The sequence below is a fragment of the Periplaneta americana genome, chromosome 15 (genome assembly GCF_040183065.1).
Source record: "Periplaneta americana isolate PAMFEO1 chromosome 15, P.americana_PAMFEO1_priV1, whole genome shotgun sequence".
Taxonomy (NCBI): domain Eukaryota; kingdom Metazoa; phylum Arthropoda; class Insecta; order Blattodea; family Blattidae; genus Periplaneta; species Periplaneta americana.
In genome coordinates, this window is record NC_091131.1 from 177,143,594 (window position 1) to 177,165,877 (window position 22,284).

The 22,284-nt window shown below is 33.7% G+C and overlaps 1 long non-coding RNA gene across 1 annotated transcript; it reads right to left on the reverse strand.

Annotated features, from left to right (window-relative positions):
- Positions 1 to 2,525: 2,525 nt before the first annotated feature.
- On the reverse strand, positions 2,526 to 18,082 carry LOC138715695 (uncharacterized). The gene is made up of 3 exons (XR_011336549.1): positions 18,004 to 18,082; positions 7,595 to 7,642; positions 2,526 to 2,571 (listed from the first exon to the last, which is right to left on the reverse strand). It is a non-coding gene; the product is annotated as an uncharacterized lncRNA (long non-coding RNA).
- Positions 18,083 to 22,284: the final 4,202 nt, after the last annotated feature.

A 22,284-nucleotide genomic window follows, 5' to 3' on the forward strand; every position in this document is an offset into this window, starting at 1 on the left:
TGGATATTCACTGTAACACTGTAATGGCGCTGAGGGACATGAAAACTTGTAATGTATGTATGCTATTTCATTTTCCACCTTCACTAGATTGTAATATTAACAGTAGAATATAACACAGCACATTGACGTCGTTGTTTACATTCACAGTATGTCTCTCTACTATGCTCAAGGAACTCTATAGTCAAATTGTACGCACATTGGTTGCTAAAGTGTACCGGACCCTAAGCCTGATTATTATTGTTAATCATAGCGCATTTAAGTACAATTTGAAATACCTATGCAATTTTATCATTTTCTTTGAATTGGAGTCACTTGGAAAGATTAGTCTCGATTTGTACAGAGAAACAAAACATCACGATGAAAAATCTCTTTGCCAAAAAAAAAAAAAAAAAAGACGGATTTCCATATTAGGGGGAACAAAATTACATTTCTTAAAGGGAAGTACAGTATAATTGATACAGTCAAAATTAAAACTGACCAAGTGCAAAAAAACAAAGTTGAGGAAGCTAACAAGCTGACCCATACATCTAAATGTGAGAAAATAGGAATTAATTCAACTTTATTATAGTAAATTGTATGCCAATAAATTGTACTTGTAACATTTTCAGGTCATTATTCACATGAAACTGAATAATATAGTTTTTTTTTTTTTTTTTTTTAGTTTTCTCAAAACTTTCCTTTTTGCACTTGGTCAGTTTTCATTTTGACTGTATCAATTATAATAAAAAATTAATATCAACATCTCTTTCTTCTAAAAGGTAAATCTATTTTTAATTGAAGAGTCCACTGCAAGAATGATGGATGTCATTTGGAATACATTTTGCAGGAGAAGCAATTGAAAGTTTGAAATGCTTAGTGCTCAAAGCTTAACTGAGATATTCCGACCATTACTGGACAATGACTATCAGTGTTAATGCCATATAACTCTCTATGTACATTCTATATGTCTTAAGCTATGCATTGACAGTCTAGGTTTATTTTCGATAAGAAACTGACATCCATCATTCTTGCCGTGGACTCTTCAATTCTTTTAACAAGAAAATGGTTTACATACAAATTAACTTTTCCTATTTCTCTTTTTGTTCCTAAAAACCCTTCTCTCTGCGATTTGTTTATATAATTATGTAAGTTAGATGTATATTAACTGAATAATTAGCCCTATTATATAGCCAGAAATTTAGTAAAACAAGTTATTGTAATAATTCCTGCCTTTATTCCAGGGCTGGGCATCGGGAGCGGAACCAGTCTCTAAACGGGGACGCTTAATATTCATCCGTCACTCAATCAACGCTGCGCGGTTTTCGGCGTGGAAGAAAGGCGATGAAGAGAAATCATAGAGCTCCCCGTGAGAGAGTAGAATCCGCTCTTGGTGCCCAGCCCTGCTTTATTCGCTACACGTGCATGTACTTCCCTGATGTCTACTTTACGACGCTATGTACTGGATGCGCTATGCACTCGTGATCAAGGTCGATGTTTTCTACAATGATTGGGAGCTAACATCGTCTTATCCTTGCCCTAGAGGATTTCTATGAAAACTGCTGTCACATACCTTTTCACAAAACATAATTCAATTATCGAAAATGGACGCGAATAACAAAGTCCATCTGACGGAAATATGACATGTGCCTATGAATGATTATGAATTAAGAGAGGTGGATAAAAATAGTACATTATGCAACGAGCCTATAATGATAGTAATTAAGACGCAAGTATGGATGTTTATGAAACGAGCGCAAGCTCGTTTCATAATATTCATACGAACGTCTTAATTACCATTATAGGCAAGTTTCATACGACTTTTTATGCTCGACCATATTTCTAACTTGAAATTATTCAGATGTATACATTTTATTTGTATCTGACAAGATCGGAAGTGACCTTGTTCTAGGTCGCGAATTGTGAGATGTGCGCAGACGCGAAATTATTGATTTTTCCCGAGGAACAATAATATCACTGACCTTGATGTAATCCCGTTAAACTAGATATAACCTTGATTATTGAATTCTACATTGAAAAACGAGATGACAAATTTAATTTATTTGAATATTATTTAGAATTAACGCTAATTATTATAGTAACAGAACATAACCTTCTGCGACAGTATTGCATTTCGAGCCTCCGTGACTTTTAGCTAATTCTCTTTCGATTGCATATCCGAGAATAATCGATACTTGCGGTTTTATAACGGTACAAAGCTGACATGTCATTGGCTGAACACCTGTACTTTAATGAGTAGTGTACTTTAATGACATGCATTAAAGGACCGCTACCAGGTGTATAATTAGTACATTTCGGCATGGTGGAGCATAAAGAGACAATTACTCGTATCCATTGTGGAGATTGAACATAATTAATATTTTTAAAGTAAGGCATATAGTCCGAAACCGGTATCAACACTTGTGTTCTAAAATGAAATCAATTCTCGAATTTTGTTCAATAAACACATTAGATATGGGATCAAGTGGTACTAATATTAAGGATGAGCATCTGAGTAATATAATATATTATAAACATATAGTTACTTACTAGTTTGAAGATATTTGTGTGGGCTTCCACGCGGTGCAACATGTGCTAGAAAAGGAAAATAAAATATTAAAAATCATGTTAAAAACATAGTACTGCGTCGGTAATTGTCAGCAGTACCTTCTGATTTATTACTAATGCCAATGACAGCAAACCAAGGAAACAATGTAGGCTGCTGACATGTTCGTCAGAATAACTGCCACGAAATCCTTAGAATTACACATATAACGTATACATACAGGATGAATACTAAATGCCGTCTTCGAAGACCAGGGCGTAATAGACCACATCAAAACATGCATACATAAGATAGGAACCAATACTCTATCTTGAAAGGTTTCCCAATTGTCTTTTGGGCCAAATATTATTTCCGTGTTAAACGCTTTTGTATGCAAGATTTCAGTTCAGAGTGTGACTCCGACTTGTCCATATCAAACATCCCGCACTTCCAAATTACACTTCCTTACTCCAAGCATGACGCACACAGGTTTGCTAGGATTTAGTCCAAGACCGTACAACGGGCGACTCGCGCACCACACTTTGAAAACCGGCGCCTGTTTGACGTAGGCAATGTAAACATCACGTGCTCACCTTACTTCAAAATGACAAACAGATACGTATTGTAATGCCAGTTTAAACTGTCACATTGCACAGAGAACTCACTGTACAGTTAGGTCCGAAAGTATTGTCAACCCCTTTGTTTGTATATTGATTTGCATCCATTTTGAACATATCATAGCAGATGTGTGACGTTTCAGCTTGTTGGGTGATCCAGACCTTCATTATTACGGAACATGTGATGCGGCGCCAAGTCCCGTGTGAAGTTTTCAGCAGCAAAGGCGTGTGATTTCCCTTTGGGGAATAATTAAGCAGCATGTCTCGAAACATGGATACCAGACAATTCAAGATTTGAAGCAAGCTGTTAGGGAGGCATTCAGGGAAATCACAACGAATTTTCCTGCGGAAAATTTCGCACAGGACATGGCGCCTCATCATTTTGTGCAGCGACAATGATGGTGCCCATGCTGATGTTCTGGATCACTAAACAAGCTGGAACGTAAAGCATCAACCATTGCAACATAATAAAAATGGATGCACAGCAACATACAAATAAGTTGGTGGGGGTGACGAGACTTACGCACCTTACTGTACAGTACTTCAAACAAACCAACTAGCCTACTGTTATTTTCTTCGCAGTCCTTGCGATTAAACGAAGAATTCCGATCATTTCAGAGACAGACAAGTAATGCGAGTTTAAACAGTGATACATTGCACAGAGAACTCACTGTACAGTACTTGAAAACAAACCAACTACAGTTATTTTCTTCGCAGTTCTTACTCTTAAACGAAGAATGCGGATCATATCAGGGACAGACAGGTACACGTCGCACACATAACATAGTTATTGTGTTTTTGACATTTAACTCCAAATACTACAGGCTGTGGGACGAATGTAACTAACACTCCATTTGATTTTGAGTATTGCCTCTAATATTTCCGTAGCTAATCATCATAATATGACGGATATTATCTCGAATTTCAGCAACACAATATCCTCTAACACACTCCTGTCTTCCAAGACGACATTTAGTAATCAGCCTGTATATACACAGTGTGTCCCATTTAACTTTTCATTTCCAATAGCGTGTGAAATATTTCAAATATGCACAAACCGACAATTAAAACTTAAATTAACTTACATCTGATACATGTAAAGCAGAGGACTGCATCGGACGTTTTCGCTCGAGCGCCAAGTAGTTCATAGCATAATCCGATAGGTACCGCACATGCATGATGGGTAAAATTGTCGCGAGCGATAAATCCTCGAACGACATAAGCCGAGCGTTAGACATCCGTTCTTGTTACAGTGATGAACTGTGTAGTAACATCATAGATGTTTATCATTTCGAAACTTTGCAGTGTTTAACTAACCTCTCCATAGCACAATTACAGAACTTGCTTTAAAATGTAATATAAATATTGTAGGTAAACTTTTTTTTTTTTTTTTTTTTTCCCACACGGGAGTGTTTTTTTTTTTTTTGCCACATCTGATAGATGTTATTGTATGAAAATGTAATTATTATAAACGAAGAACACAATCACGATAATTCAAGAATCGTATCAAGTTTTCTAGCAACAACAATAATCTCTAATAATAAGGTATCAATCGTTGCGTCTGTACATTTGTCCCGCATGATTATTCGTTTTATTATATTTTCTGTGACGTTATCTCTGTACTAATATTGTTATTAATCTACTGCTATATCCATAATATTTTGTAAAACGTTTCTACATTGTCACAGTATATAGGCGGAACACTATAGGCCTATATGCACCTATCATATTATATAATATGTGGTACTTCAAATATTGAATAATTATTAATTGACAATAATAACTATATATCGGAGTTTTTCGTACTATTTTATTTACAACTTCACGTTACTGTTTTGGTACGTTCCATTAAACGTTTGTCATAAACGCAGAAAATAAAGCCTTATTTTTACCGTGTGAGCAAAACATATGTGCATCTTATATGTCGCCTTCCATACAAGATAATGCATGTCGGTGAGGTGACCTTGTATTGTGCTTCTATTCATTACGAGCGTATCACGACCGATCTTATCTCACTCGAGGGTGCGACATTCGACCGAGTTCAAGCGAGCGATTTAACTCCAATGCAGCACTGTGATGTAAAGTAATTTTTGTACCTGATATAATTTTCAAGATATTAGAGTCATCTTTCTTCTTTTAAATGGGAACCAACTATGTTTTGTATTGCAAATGATACGTTAGCTCTGTGTAATAAGATATGGCTGCTTTATTGGCTGTTTGAATGTCACCGATAAGAGTAAACATTAACAATGTCTGACCAAGATTCCAATATGAGGAGGACAAATCTGGTTACATTTGTGCGTCAATTAAATCACAATTTGTAGTTACTGTACATTTTAATACTACGTATGTGTTGCACATGTTGAAGTGAGACATAAAAGTAGTGTAGAATAAAAAATAAACAATTATTCTCAAAAAACAGAACAAAATCTCTGATGTACAATGACATTTCTCGCCGATGGCTAATCTTTCACTTGTCCAGTACAGAACTGAAGAAATAAGGGTTGTACTGAGTAGTGTAGCCTGCAGTATTATAGTGTGTTCGGTCTTCAATTAAGTCGACATGATGAGGTTGCGTCAGACATTGTTTATGTTTACTCTACTAGGTGACAATCAAACAGTCTGTAAAGTAATCAGTTGTTATTAGACAGAGTTAATGGAACATTTGCAATACTTACATAATTATTTACTGGCTTTTAAGGAACCTGGTGGTTCATTACCGCCCTCACATAAGCCCGCCTTTGGTCCGTATCCTGAGCAAGATTAATACATTCTCTATCATCATATCCCACCCCCTCAAATCTATTTTAATATTATCCTTCCATCTACTTCTCGGCCTCCTAAAGGTCTTTTTCCCTCCGGCCTCCCAACTAACACTCTATATGCATTTCTGGATTCAACCATACGTGCTACATGCCATGCCCATCTCAGATGTCTGGATTTAATGTTCCTAATTATGTCAGGTGAAGAATACAATGCGTGCAGTTCTGTGTTGTGTAACTTTCTCCATTCTCCTGTAACTTCATCTCTCTTAGCCCCAAATATTTTTCTAAGCACCTTAATTTCAAACACCCTCAACCTATGTTCCTCTCTCAAAGTGAGAGTTCAAGTTTCAGAACCATAAAGAACAACCGGTAATATAACTGTTTTATAAATTCGAACTTTCAGATTTTTTGACACCAGACTGGATGATAAAATCTTCTCAACCGAATAATAACAGGCATTTCTCATATTTATTCTCTGTTCAATTTCCTCCCGAGTATCATTTGTATTTGTTACTGTTGCTCCCAGAAATTTGAACTTCTCTACCTCTTCAAAAGATAAATTTCTAATTTTTATATTTCCATTTCGTACAATATTCTCGTCACGAGACATAATCATATACTTTGTCATTGTTTTCTACAATGATTGGGAGCTAACATCGTCTTATCCTTATCCTAGAGGATTTCTATGAAATCTGCTGTCACATACCTTTTCACAAAACATAATTCAATTATCAAAAATGGACGCGAATAACAAATTCTATCTGACGGAAGTATGACATGTGCCTATGAATGATTATGAATTAAGAGAGGTGGATAAAAATAGTACATTATGCAACGAGCCTATAATGATAGTAATTAAGACGCAAGCATGGATGTTTATGAAACGAGCGCAAGCTCGTTTCGTAATATTCAAACGAGCGTCTTAATTACCATTATAGGCAAGTTTCATACGACTTTTCATGCTCGACCATATTTTTAACTTGAAATTATTCAGATGTATACATTTTATTTGTATCTGACAGGATCGGAAGTGACCTTGTTCTAGGTCGTGAATTGTGAGATGTGCGCAGACGCGAAATTATTGATTTTTTCCGAAGAACAATAATGTCACTGACCTTGATGTAATTCCGTTAAACTTGATATAACCTTGATTATTGAATTCGACATTGAAAAACGAGATGACAAATTGAATTTACTTGAATATTATTTACAATTTACGCTAATTATTATAGTAACAGAACATAACCTTCTGCGACAGTATTGCATTTCCAGCCTCCGTGACTTTTAGCTAATTCTCTTTCGACTGCATATCCGAGAATAATCGATACTTGCGGTTTTATAACGGTACAAAGCTGACTATTCATTGGCTGAACACCTGTAAGCTGACTTGTCATTGGCTGAGTAGTGTACTTTAATGACATGCATTAAAGGACCGCTACCAGGTGTATAATTAGTACATTTCGGCATGGTCGAGCATAAAGAGACAATTACTCGTATCCAGTGTGCAGATTGAACAAAATTAATATTTTTAAAGTAAGGCATATAGTCCGAAACCGGTATCAACACTTGTGTTCTAAAATGAAATCAATTCTCGAATTTTGTTCAATAAACACATTAGATATGGGATCCAGTGGTACTAATATTAAGGAAGAGCATCTGAGTAATATAATATATTATACACATATAGTTACCTCAGGGGTGAAGACGTTTGTCTGAGCCCACACACGGTGCAACTTGCGCTGGAAAAGGTAAAAAGAAACTATTAAAAAATCATGTTAAAAACATAGTACTGCGTCGGTAATTGTCAGCAGTACCTTCTGATTTATTACTAATGCCAATGACAGCAAACCAAAGGAACAATGTAGCCTGCTGACATGTTCGTCAGAATAACTGCCACGAAATCTTAGATGTACACATATAACATATACATACAGGATGAATACTAAATGCCGTCTTCGAAGACCAGGGCGTAATAGACCACATCAAAACATGCATAAATAAGGTAGGAACCAATACTCTATCTTGCAATGTTTCCCGATTGTCTTTTGGGCCAAATATTATTTCCGTGTTAAACGCTTTTGTATGCAAGATTTCAGTTCAGACTGTGACTCCGACTTGTCCATATCAAACATCCCGCACTTCCAAATTACACTTTCTTGCTCCAAGCATGACGCACACAGGTTTGCTAGGCCGTACAACGGGCCACTCGCGCACCACACTTTGAAAACCGGCGCCTGTTTGACGTAGGCAATGTAAACATCACGTGCTTACTTTACTTCAAAATGACAAACACATACGTATTGTAATGCCAGTTTAAACTGTCACAGTGGACAGAGAACTCACTGTACAGTTAGGTCCGAAAGTATTGTCAACCCCTTTGTTTGTATGTTGATTTGCATCCATTTTGAACATATCATAGCAGATGTGTGACGTTCCAGCTTGTTGGGTGATCCAGACCTTCATTATTACGGAACATGTGATGCGGCGCCAAGTCCTGTGTGAAGTTTTCAGCAGCAAAGGCGTGTGATTTCCCTTTGGGGAATAATTAAGCAGCATGTCTCGAAACATGGATACCAGACAATTCAAGATTTGAAGCAAACTGTTAGAGAGGCATTCAGGGAAATCACAACGAATTTTCAAATTTCGCACAGGACATGGCGCCTCATCATTTTGTGCAGCGACAATGATGGTGCCCATGCTGATGTTCTGGATCACTAAACAAGCTGGAACGTAAAGCATCAACCATTGCAACATAATAAAATGGATGCACAGCAACATACAAATAAGTTGGTGGGGGTGACGAGACTTACGCACCTTACTGTACAGTACTTCAAACAAACCAACTAGCCTACTGTTATTTTCTTCGCAGTTCTTGCGATTAAACGAAGAATTCCGATCATTTCAGAGACAGACAAGTAATGCGAGCTTAAACAGTGTTATTGTACAGAGAACTCACTGTATAGTACTTTAAAACAAACCAACTAGACTACTGTTATTTTCTTCGCAGTTCTTACGCCTAAACGAAGAATTCGGATCATATCAGGGACAGACAGGTACACGTCGCACACATCACATAGTTATTGTGTTTTTGACATTTAACTCCAAATACTACAGGCTGTGGGACGAAAGTAACTAATACTCCATTTGATTTTGAGTATTGCCCCTAATATGTCCGTAACTAATCATCATAAAATGACGGTTCTTATCTCGAATTTCAGCAACACAATATCCTCTAACACACTCCTGTCTTCCAAGACGACGTTTAGTAATCAGCCTGTATATACACAGTGTGTCCCATTTAATTTTTTACCTCCAATAGCGTGTGAAATATTTCAAATACGCACAAACCGACAATTAAAAGTTAAATTAACTTACATCTGATACATGTAAAGCAGAGGTCTGCATAGGACGTTTTCGCTCGAGGGCCAAGTAGTTCATAGCATAATCCGATAGGTAGCGCACATGCATGATGGGTAAAATTGTCGCGAGCGATAAATCCTCGAATGACATAAGCCGAGCGTTAGGCCTCCGTGCTTGTTACAGTGATGAACTGTGTAGTAACATCATAGATGTTTATCATTTCGAAACTTTGCAGTGTTTAACTAACCTCTCCATAGCACTACTACAGAACTTGCTTTAAAATGTAATATAAATATTGTAGGTAAACGTTTTTTTTTTTTTCTTTTCCCCCACACGGGAGTGATTTTGTTTTTGCCTCTTCTGATAGATGTTATTGTATGTAAATGTAATTATTATAAACGAAGAACACAATCACGATAATGCAAGAACTGTATCAAGTTTTCTAGCAACAACAATAATCTCTAATTAATAAGGTATCAATCGTTGCGTCTGTACATTTGTCCCGCATGATTATTCGTTTTATTATATTTTCTGTGACGTTATCTCTGTACTAATATTGTTATTAATCTACTGCTATATCAATAATATTTTGTAAAACGTTTCTACATTGTCGCAGTATATAGGCGGAACACTATAGGCCTATATGCACCTATCATATTATATAATATGTGGTACATCAAATATTGAATAATTATGAATTGGCAATAATAACTGTATATCGGAATTTTTCGTACTATTTTATTTACAACTTCACGTTACTGTTTTGGTACGTTCCATTAAACGTTTGTCATAAACGCAGAAAATAAAGCCTTATTTTTGCCGTGTGAGCAAAACATATGTGCATCTTATCTGTCGCCTTCCATACAAGATAACACATGTCGGTGAGATGACCTTGTACTGTGCTTCTATTCATTACGAGCGTATCACGACCGATCTTATCTCATTCGAGGGTGCGACATTCGACCGAGTTCAAGCGAGCGATTTAACTCCAATGCAGCACTGTGATGTAAAGTAATTTTTGTACCTGATATAATTTTCAAGATATTAGAGTCATCTTTCTTTTTTTAATTGGGAACCAACTATGTTTTGTATTGCAAATGATACGTTATCTCTGTGTAATAAGATATGGCTGCTTTATTGGCTGTTTGAATGTCACCGGTAAGAGTAAACATTAACAATGTCTGACCAAGATTCGAATAAGAGGAGGACAAATCTGGTTACATTTGTGCGTCAATTAAATCGCAATTTGTAGGTACATTTTAATACTACGTACGTGTTACACATGTTGAAGTAAGACATAAAAGTAGTGTAGAATAAAAAATAAACAATTATTCTCAAAAAACAAAACAAAATCTCCGGTGTGCAATGACATTTCTCGCCGATGGCTAATCTTTCACTTGTCCAGTACAGAACTGAAGAAATAAGGGTTGTACTGAGTAGTGTAGCCTACAGTATTATAGTGTGTTCGGTCTTCAATTAAGTCAACATGATGAGGTTGCGTCAGACATTGTTTATGTTTACTCTACTAGGTGACATTCAAACAGTCTGTAAATTAATCAGTTGTTATTAGACAGAGTTAATGGAACATTTGCAATACTTACATAATTACTTACTGGCTTTTAAGGAACCTGGAGGTTCATTACCGCCCTCACATAAGCCCGCCTTTGGTCCGTACCCTGAGCAAGATTAATACATTCTCTATCATCATATCCCTCCTCCCTCAAATCTATTTTAATATTCTCCTCCCACCTACTTCTCGGCCTCCCTAAAGGTCTTTCTCCCTCCGGCCTCCCAACTAACACTCTATATGCATTTCTGGATTCACCCATACGTGCTACATGGCATGCCCATCTCAGATGTCTGGATTTAATGTTCCTAATTATGTCAGGTGAAGAATATAATGCGTGTAGTTCTGTGTTGTGTAACTTTCTCCATTCTCCTGTAACTTTATCTCTCTTAGCCCCAAATATTTTTCTAAGCACCTTATTCTCAAACACACCCTTAACCTATGTTCCTCTCTCAAAGTGAGAGACCAAGTTTCAGAACCATAAAGAACAACCGGTAATATAACTGTTTTATAAATTCTAACTTTCAGATTTTTTGACAGCAGACTGGATGATAAAAGCTTCTTAACCGTATAATAACAGGCATTTCCCATATTTATTCTCTGTTTAATTTCCTCCCGAGTATCATTTGTATTTGTTACTGTTGCTCCCAGATATTTGAACTTCTCCATCTCTTCAAAAGATAAATTTCTAATTTTTATATTTCCATTTCGTACAATATTCTCGTCACGAGACATAATCATATACTTTGTCTTTTCGGGATTTGCAATACAAATGATAACAGCCATTATTTAAAAGGAAACCAACTAAGCCTAATATTCTGAAAATTATTTCATATACAAAAAAACATTACGTATATTAGATGTCCCCTTGGATTTAATTTAACTTGTAATTGTCGGTTTCTGGATATCTGAAATATTTCACACGCTATCGCAGGTGACGGCGTTAAGTGGGGCATCCTGTATATATCTTCATATTTGTGCATTGAACTTATTGGACATATGAAATTATTAACACTTCTTTAGCCAAGTATTTACAGAAACAAAGGATAATGGTGGACTAAATGTAATATTTCACTGGTTTTATTAATTCTATTAGTAACGATTGTACTTTAGTGGCCTGGTTAGTATAGGCGAATTATGACACTATAAATATATGTCTAATTCCTTTAAGGGGAGAGGATGTTATTTTTTTTAACTTTTTTTTTCTATTTGGTGTAAATTATTAATTGTATGTATGTAGAGAGCTCATATCTGTGGCAACTCAATGAAATAAAAATATTTTGAAAAAAAAAATATTTGGGGGCCCAAATTTTTAAAAAATATATGCCCAATGCAGGATTGTCCTAAAACCGATATATCTAAACCGTTTTTAAAGATAGATTCAAAATGTTTTTGCAATGTATTTGCAAAAGTATGTTCTACAAACTGTCTGTAACAGAATTTTGATATTAGTCCCTAGGTTTGTAAAATAAACAATTAAAATTTAGTAACAATTTTCTGATTTCCTTTCTTGCAAACAAACGGACGTATTTTTAAAATGAAATCAATTAACAAAATTCTGTTACAGACAAAAGTTTCCTAATAGTCTAAAGAATGTGTGTTCTAAATTTCATGCATGTATCTTTAATAGTTCAGAAATTATAATCATTTTGTCTGGTAATGTAGCAAAAAAATTTAAGTTACTGGAAACGGACAAAAGCGGGCGTGTGATTTAAAAATACATAGCGCAGGAAGTTTAAAATTGACGTCTCAACGTCCGATAAGGGCACAAATACCCACAAAATGTTATGCAATGCATTCCACACATATCAAAGGGTATTTTAAAGAAAAAAATCAATTTTTTGAAAATTTAATTTACCGGAAAGAACAATAAAAGTGGGCGAGTGATTTAATAATGCATAACGCAGGAAGTTTAAAATTGGCGATCCACAAATATCACAGAGTATTTTAAAGAATTATTTTTCTTAAATTAAGTCATTTTTCATCAAAAATACCATCATCTCCCCTTAAATAACAGCCTGATACTGAAGCGGTACCTTCTGATAAATACCCGGCTGAGAGGATAGTAATAATTTCAAATCTAGAACTTGTTCAATGAATAAAAATTGATAAAAGTAATCTAGGTCTTATAAAGACTAATCTATATAGTGGAATACACAACAGAGGGGGAGGGGGCGGAAAGATGGGAACCCATGATGCGCTCCTCAAAGATAAATCAAATTAAAATGATAGAATAGTCACTGTCGGGCTTCATGTTCATAGCAACCAACCGTGAGGAATTCTATTACGAATATGGTTTTAGATGTGAGTTTTTTCAGAAGTCCTGAAATTCACTCTATTCATCATTTCTTAGTCGGTTCTTTACGTTTAGAACTACATCGATCGAAAAAAGGAAATCTACCCTAAAAAGTAGTACCAATCATAGATTCAAAGTGAGTCTGTTTAGGGATTTCAACAAAATTTGGTTACATCAGTTACATCTAGTAGAATAAGCGTCAGTTCTACAAAGTGCTGAGGAATGGAAAATGCTTCAAACAATTCTAAACAGAGATCAAAGGGATGTATTGGAATAAACAGACAGAGAAACAGGAAGAAGGGATTGAAAATTCGGGATGAAGGCGTGGCAAAAGTCATCTTCGACAAAAAGGAGTCACATATTATGTGAAATTCCTGTCCACAGATACAGTATATAAATGTAAAATTGAATAATATTATAAAAATAATCAACATCCATAAGATAAGCAAGAAGAAAATTTGAACTACAATTGTCGTAACTATTATTTTAAACTTTTATTAAATTACTATTATTATTATTATTATTATTATTATTATTATTATTATTATTATTATTATTAAATGTTAATTATTCTCTTAGTAATGTCATAATTACTAGGAGAGATAGTATTATAGATCTTGGTGTCTTACTTAATTCTGGGCTACATCATATAGGAATGGGATGGGTGTGGGATAGAAGTGATAATAACTGGAGGAATATAGGGTCTAATGTGAAGATGCGTTTAATTGATATCGAGAGGCAAGAGATTGAGCTCCAATGTTCGGAAAAGTCCTCACTACATTTACAATCAGATCTCATGCTTAACTGGGGGAGGTGTGACTGCATAAATTCTTGTAACAAAGGCAGTAGAGCAGGTTTAGCGTGGCTAAGATTGGGGGTTATGAAGGTTAATAAAATTGTCAACGAAGAAGGAGAGCGCCTTTGTCCCCTTTGCAGAGAAAAGGACTCCTACAGGCATATTTTAATACAGTGTGTCGAATTGCAACAAGTACGGAGAAAATATCTACCACCCTCGATGCTAAATCAGAATAGGAGTTCGCTTGCATGTCTTGACCTCATGGGGAATAGAGAATACGAACAAAAGACTGGATTGTTTCTCTTGAAGGTGAGACAGATTAGAAGTGCAGCTGTGGAAGTTTGTGATACGAACTGACGAAGGGATAATGGTATCTACCCAATTATATACTTTTATGTCTGTTTTAGGTCAGGATGTATTATATAATGTGTTTTGTTGTACCATTTTCATTTTAATATGTGTGTTCTTTACAGAGTGGTTGGATAAAATCATAGGTGAGGGGAGTGAAACCTGCAAAGTAGGACTTGTTTTAGGTACAAAGCACGGACAGTCAGAAGACCCGTGCACTGGATTTTAGAGAAAATTACGATAATATAACATCTGTATGTACAATATTACTCAATAAATCCATCCATCCATCCATCAATCCAAATCTAAATCCTAATCTAAATCCTAATCCAACTATCTGTCTGTCTGTCTGTCTGTCTGTCTGTCTATCCATCTATCTATCTATCCATCTATCTATCTATCTATCTATCTATCTATCTATCTATCTATCTATCTATCTATCTATCTATCTATCTATCTATCTATCTATCTATCTATCTATCTATCTATCTATCTATCTATCTATCTATCTATCTATCTATCTATCTATCTATCTATCTATCTATCTATCTATCTATCTATCTATCTATCTATCTATCTATCTATCTATCTATCTATCTATCTATCTATCTATCTATCTATCTATCTATCTATCTATCTATCTATCTATCTATCTATCTATCTATCTATCTATCTATCTATCTATCTATCTATCTATCTATCTATCTATCTATCTATCTATCTATCTATCTATCTATCTATCTATCTATCTATCTATCTATCTATCTATCTATCTATCTATCTATCTATCTATCTATCTATCTATCTATCTATCTATCTATCTATCTATCTATCTATCTATCTATCTATCTATCTATCTATCTATCTATCTATCTATCTATCTATCTATCTATCTATCTATCTATCTATCTATCTATCTATCTATCTATCTATCTATCTATCTATCTATCTATCTATCTATCTATCTATCTATCTATCTATCTATCTATCTATCTATCTATCTATCTATCTATCTATCTATCTATCTATCTATCTATCTATCTATCTATCTATCTATCTATCTATCTATCTATCTATCTATCTATCTATCTATCTATCTATCTATCTATCTATCTATCTATCTATCTATCTATCTATCTATCTATCTATCTATCTATCTATCTATCTATCTATCTATCTATCTATCTATCTATCTATCTATCTATCTATCTATCTATCTATCTATCTATCTATCTATCTATCTATCTATCTATCTATCTATCTATCTATCTATCTATCTATCTATCTATCTATCTATCTATCTATCTATCTATCTATCTATCTATCTATCTATCTATCTATCTATCTATCTATCTATCTATCTATCTATCTATCTATCTATCTATCTATCTATCTATCTATCTATCTATCTATCTATCTATCTATCTATCTATCTATCTATCTATCTATCTATCTATCTATCTATCTATCTATCTATCTATCTATCTATCTATCTATCTATCTATCTATCTATCTATCTATCTATCTATCTATCTATCTATCTATCTATCTATCTATCTATCTATCTATCTATCTATCTATCTATCTATCTATCTATCTATCTATCTATCTATCTATCTATCTATCTATCTATCTATCTATCTATCTATCTATCTATCTATCTATCTATCTATCTATCTATCTATCTATCTATCTATCTATCTATCTATCTATCTATCTATCTATCTATCTATCTATCTATCTATCTATCTATCTATCTATCTATCTATCTATCTATCTATCTATCTATCTATCTATCTATCTATCTATCTATCTATCTATCTATCTATCTATCTATCTATCTATCTATCTATCTATCTATCTATCTATCTATCTATCTATCTATCTATCTATCTATCTATCTATCCATCCATCCATCCATCCATCCATCCGTCCGTCCGTCTGTCTATGTATCTATGTACCTACCTACCTACCTGTCTATCTGTCTGTCTGTCTGTCTATCTATTTGAGCATGTAATCTTAAACTAGTTATATTGATCACTTGTAACTGATATGACTTAGCTTAAAACTGTACATTTGGCTTTGACAGGGTTAGTTTCTTCAAAATATTATGAATTCATGATATTTTTCTTCATCGCATACCATGAAGTAGTAGTTCATTACAGTTTATGACATGGATAGAAAGAAACGCATACAACTAAAAAATATGCATGCAGTTTTTTTCATAAAGGAAATATGTTTATCGTTAAATTATACCTCCTGTTATAATGATTATGGCTTTAAATTTACCTTTATTAAAATATATCTCATAAGAGGTTATCAAATAATATTTCTGCCTTGAAATCTTTAGTAAAATATTAGTAAATGATTAAGTTGTATATACTTTACTTATGTATACCGTCCAGTTCCACAACACCACTAAGCAAGTGAGCAAACACAATAATTGCTTATCACATGTGCAAATATCTTAGAGAAAAAAATACGCTGGTGAATTCAAAATCCCCTTCCCTATCTGTACGGGCTATTCCGTATGAAATCGATCAGTAAAAAACCTCGCATTTTTTATACTCTAATTTTTTCCCTATTTATACAAGATGGTGAGGGGACTGCATTTTCAAAAATATACTATCGAAAGTCAAACTGTTTTCGTATTATTGAGCGACAAATTTAGCGTATTTTATAAAAACAAGCCTCTTTCAGCGCTCCGAACTCTGGAACCGTTTACTGCAGAACATTGAACGAGAGCTTATTTTGAAGCTGACATCTTGTAGGTTACGTTAAGAAGTAATCCTTATTTTTATTGTACACAGAGAGACAGATAATCTCATTTTACTTGCTTTTAGGATTTTTGGCCATTTGTAAAAATTAAAATATATATATATATATATATATATATATATATATATATATATATATATATATATATTGAGAAAAAGCCTTGCATTATTAAGAAGGATTCGGCATTGTTTGCTTAGTGGTACGGCAATAAGTTTCGAGGGTATTAAATAGATTATTTTCACACGCCTAGACTTGAACGGCGCTTATACCGCACACACTGGCTGAGAGTTGAAGATAAGCGAGTGTTGGGCGTCATTTTACTCCTGTGTTTATGAAAAGCTGTGATAAAGCTAGCTCAGCCATGCGCTTACTAGACAACACATCACGTGTTTGTCTCCTGGCCTTGCTTGTCTCTGGCTAGCTCCCGCCTCACAGCCAGCTGGTTACTTCACGCGCGTACTATTTATTTTCTTTATTTGATATTTTCAATACATTCTTATCAACATACCATCAGTAAAAAATATGTGTTTATTTGTACTTTCAATGCGGAATCTAACTATATATTTTTAAAATATTTTTTTCCTGGCCAAAGGCGTCTTAATGAGGAAAAAATCTAAATTTCTCCATTTCCATAAAAAGTAAGAAAATCTGTTTGTGTGTCAATATAAACTCTAATTTCTCAGCATCAAAATAAACCATGATTTTGATCATTGGATGAAAGGGTTTCGGAGCTACAACAGTTTGAATTTGCTAATTTTATGAAAATACGATAAATTTAAATATTTTAAATTTAAACACTTTGCACAAAGCATTGTATCACAGTTCTCTACGTACAAAAAAGTTTCATTTATTTAGAAATTGTAAGGTCAATTTTCTCTATATTTCGGTCGATTTGAGATGGAATAGCTCGTACGCAACTTCCACTCTAATTCATATACATGGAAGAGTCACTCACCCCATATCCACTTCCTGTTACTGTTCCATACACTCTGAAATGTCGCCTTGTCGCTTCACGTTCGGCATCAGCTGCTTCCTGCGAAACGAAATGAATGAAAGAATAACAGTCATTTTACAAAAATAAGAAATCGTCTTCAGGCCTAAACAATTTTACAGAACGAAAGGTAAGTACACATTGTGGGAGAATGGAATGTAGACTTCAGTGTTTTCAAAAATGTCTGATGACCAGAAAAAGTTTTATTGGAAAAGTGCTGGTACCTTCAATTAATGGCACAGTGTTTTTTCCTCAAAACATCTTACGAACAAGAAGATATATGCCTAATAGTAAAGAAAAAGAAACGTCACTTTCAGCAACGAAACGTGTCATGCAAATTGAAGCAAACACGTCACAGAAAATGAAATCATCAAACCGTAAGAAGTCTCACATGATGACTCTCATAGACATTAATCAAATACATAAAACATACTGCATAAAGACTTTCAAGCCATCCTACCACTATAAACAGGTTGTTATTACTTGGAAAATCGTGCGTAATTGGCTTGTTATGGCACAAGTGTCGACAAAAAGCAATGACGTATTTGTAATGATGTAATACCGGAACGCTTGCTATCTTGGTTATGCATTATACGCGCGAAGTAGCAAGAAATGAAATGCAGGACAGAAGGCAACGTATCGTTTATTTCCAATCTTTAACAATTATTGTGTATCACTTTTGTAATATCACATAACACAGTTCTGTGAATCAGAGGAAGCACATTAACAAAATAAATAAACTGTTGTAACATAACCCGCAACATTATATTATACTGTATTGTATTAATTATCCATTAACAACTGAGCTTATAACTAGACAAGAATATTTGACTGCTATAAAATAATTGAAGCCTAAAAAATCTTGTGGCCCAGATGATTTACCTCCATATGTATTGAAAGTTTGTTTCGAAGTACTTATGTATCCTTTATGTTTGTTGTATAACTTAATTTTAAAACGAAAAACTTTTCCGAAAATGTGGAAATTAACAAAGGTGTTTAAATCTGGTGATAATAGTAAAATTGAAAATTATAGACCCATTGCAATAGTGTGTGCCCCGTCCAAGGTATTTGAATAGATTCTATATACACGAATTTTTCAACATGTTTATAGTGCAACTGATATAAATCAGCATGGATTTTACACCCATAGGTCTACCACAACAAATCTAATTAATTTTACACAAAAGGCATTTAATACATTACATAATCGCAGAAATTTAGACGTGATTTACCTTGACTTTTCCAAAGCGTTTGATAAAATTGACCATAAAATTTTAATTAATAAACTTTCAAGTTTTGGTTTATCTTTTTCATACTTACAGTTAATAACGTCATATCTTACAAACAGGCAGCAGTATGTTTCATTCAATCAAGTAAAATCAAAACCATTCACAGTAACTTCAGGCGTACCCCAAGGATACAACCTTGGTCCCTTGCTCTTTTTACTTTATATCAATGACTTGCCTAAACAGATTTTGCACACTAAATATTTACTATATGCTGATGATGTTAAATTGTATAAAGTCATTGACAAACAACAAGACGTTTTTGATCTACAGCTTGATTTGGACAGACTATATAGATGGAGAATCGATAATTTTCTTCTGTTAAATCTTAATAAATGTTGCTTTATGACATATTCTAAAAATAAGACAGTTGCTCAAAATTCGTATGAAATTAATGGTGTGAAGTTATCTAGAGTACAATCATTTAAGGATTTGGGTGTATTTTATTTTACACACAACTTATGTTTTAAAATGCACTTAAATCACGTGGTAATTGATGCATATAGAAAATCAGGATTTATAATCAGAAATACAAAAGAATTAAAAAATGTAAATACTACTGATACTCTATATAAAACTCTAGTTAGGAGTAAGCTAGAGTATGCGTCTGTAATATGGTCACCTCAGTTCCAGTCCCATCAGATGCAAATAGAAAGGATACAGAAAAGATTTTTACGTTATTTATATTAAAAAAGACATCACGCGTCGTCTTCTGACAAGCAAATTTCATATAATCAGTTACTTTTTGAATTTAATTATAAAACTTTAAAATCTCGACGATTAATAAATAGCCAAATTTTACTCTATAAGGCTGTTAACGGTATATTGAATAACTGTGATTTTCTTAAATTCCTTCAGTTCAATGTAAAAAGAACAGAATTAAGTCATATGATGTATCTGGCTTTGGAGCACAACAGTGCTACAGCAGTTGAAGAACATATGAAATATAATATTAACTCAGTTTCGAAAAAAAAGTGATGTATCTGATTTAGCAACTACACACCTCATTTATGACACTGTTTAATTAATATTTAGAATTATATTATACTAATAATATAAAATATATGTATATTTTCTTTTTAAACTTATTGTATTAATCTATATTTTAATAAGCCTAGTGTAAAGTTAATATTTGAGGAGAAAAATTATTCTGTAGGACAAATTAATAAATCGATAATATTCTAGTGTAAAGTGTTCCACTTACTGGTCTACGAAACAGCCGACCGTAGCATTCACTTAGAAACCGCAATCCCTGGAAAAGTAAACAATTTAACATTATGAGTACAGGAAATCTTAGAAAGTACATGTTCTCCGAATAGGTGCACTAGTCTCCAAACATATCTGACCTATAATTTTGTGATAGTGTAAGGAAACTTTCTAACCACGGGATAAATCAAAACCAGAGGTGTAACTAACTGACAAACTTTTAAATGGTTCCGTTAGTTCTCAATAGGGAACACTATTATTAGGACAGTTAAAGATAAGTTAGGTAAAATGCTGATGTACATTAGGTATTAAATATTTTCACAAATAACAATACCAGCGGTTTCTCGCTGAATCTAGTACTGTTTACAATCAATAGAGAGGAATGAAATTTTGAATTCTATAATATTGGTGTTCAGTTGTATTACATAATAATAATAATAATAATAATAATAATAATAATAATAATAATAATAATAATAATAATAATGATTATATCTCTTGTACTTAGAATTTTATTCACAAATCTTCGACATAAAAGGTGAATCAGCATGGTAAATAGACAATTTTAACAATTACAGAATGGTATGTACTGTCAAATATAGCCTAGTAATAAATTTCAATGTCGCAATTCGAATTGCCCTCGCGTTATTGTTTAAAATAATATTCAGTTATATTACATAATAATAATAATAATAATAATAATAATAATAATAATAATAATAATAATAATAATAATAATAATAATAATAATGATTACATCTCTTGTACTTAGTATTTTATTCACAAATCTTCAAAATAAAAGGAGAATTTTCGCTATTAGATAAAATGGTAAACAGAAAATTTTAACAATTACAGAATGATGTGTACTGTCAAATATAGTAATGAATTTCAATGTCGCAATTCGAATTGCCTACACGTTATTATTTAAAATAATATTCAGTTATATTACAGAATATATCTCCTGTACTTAGTATTTTATTCACAAATCTTCAAAATAAAAGGTGAATTTTCGCTATTAGATAAAATGGTAAAGAGAAAATTTTAACAATTACAGAATGATGTACTTACTTACTTATTGGCGTTTAAGGAACACGGAGGTTAATTGCCGCCCTCACATAAGCCCGCCATTGATCCCTATCCTGAGCAAGATTAATCCAGTCTCTACCATCATATCCCACCTCCCTTAAATCCATTTTAATATTATCTTCCCATCTACGTCTCGGCCTCCCCAAAGATCTCTTCCCACCGGCCTCCCAACTAACACTCTATATGCATTTCTGGATTCGCCATACGTGCTACATGCCCTGCCCATCTCAAGCGTCTGGATTTAATGTTCCTAATTATGTCAGGTGAAGAATACAATGCGTGCAGCTCTGCGTTGTGTAACTTTCTCCATTCTCCTATCACTTCATCCCTCTTAGCCCCAAATATTTTCCTAAGAACCTTATACTTAATATTTTATTCACAAATCTTCAAAATAAAAGGTGAATTTTCGCTATTAGATAAAACGGTAAATAGAAAATTTTAACAATTACAGAATGATGTGTACTGTCGAATATAGTAATAAATTTCAATGTCGCAATTCGAATTGCCCACGCGTTACTATTTAAAATAATATTCAGTTATATTACATAATATATATCTTGTAATTCGTATTTTATTCACAAATCTTCAAAATAAAAGGTGAACTTTCGCTGTTAGATAAAATGAAAACCCACAGGTATTTAATAGCAATAGTGATATCTTTACCGTA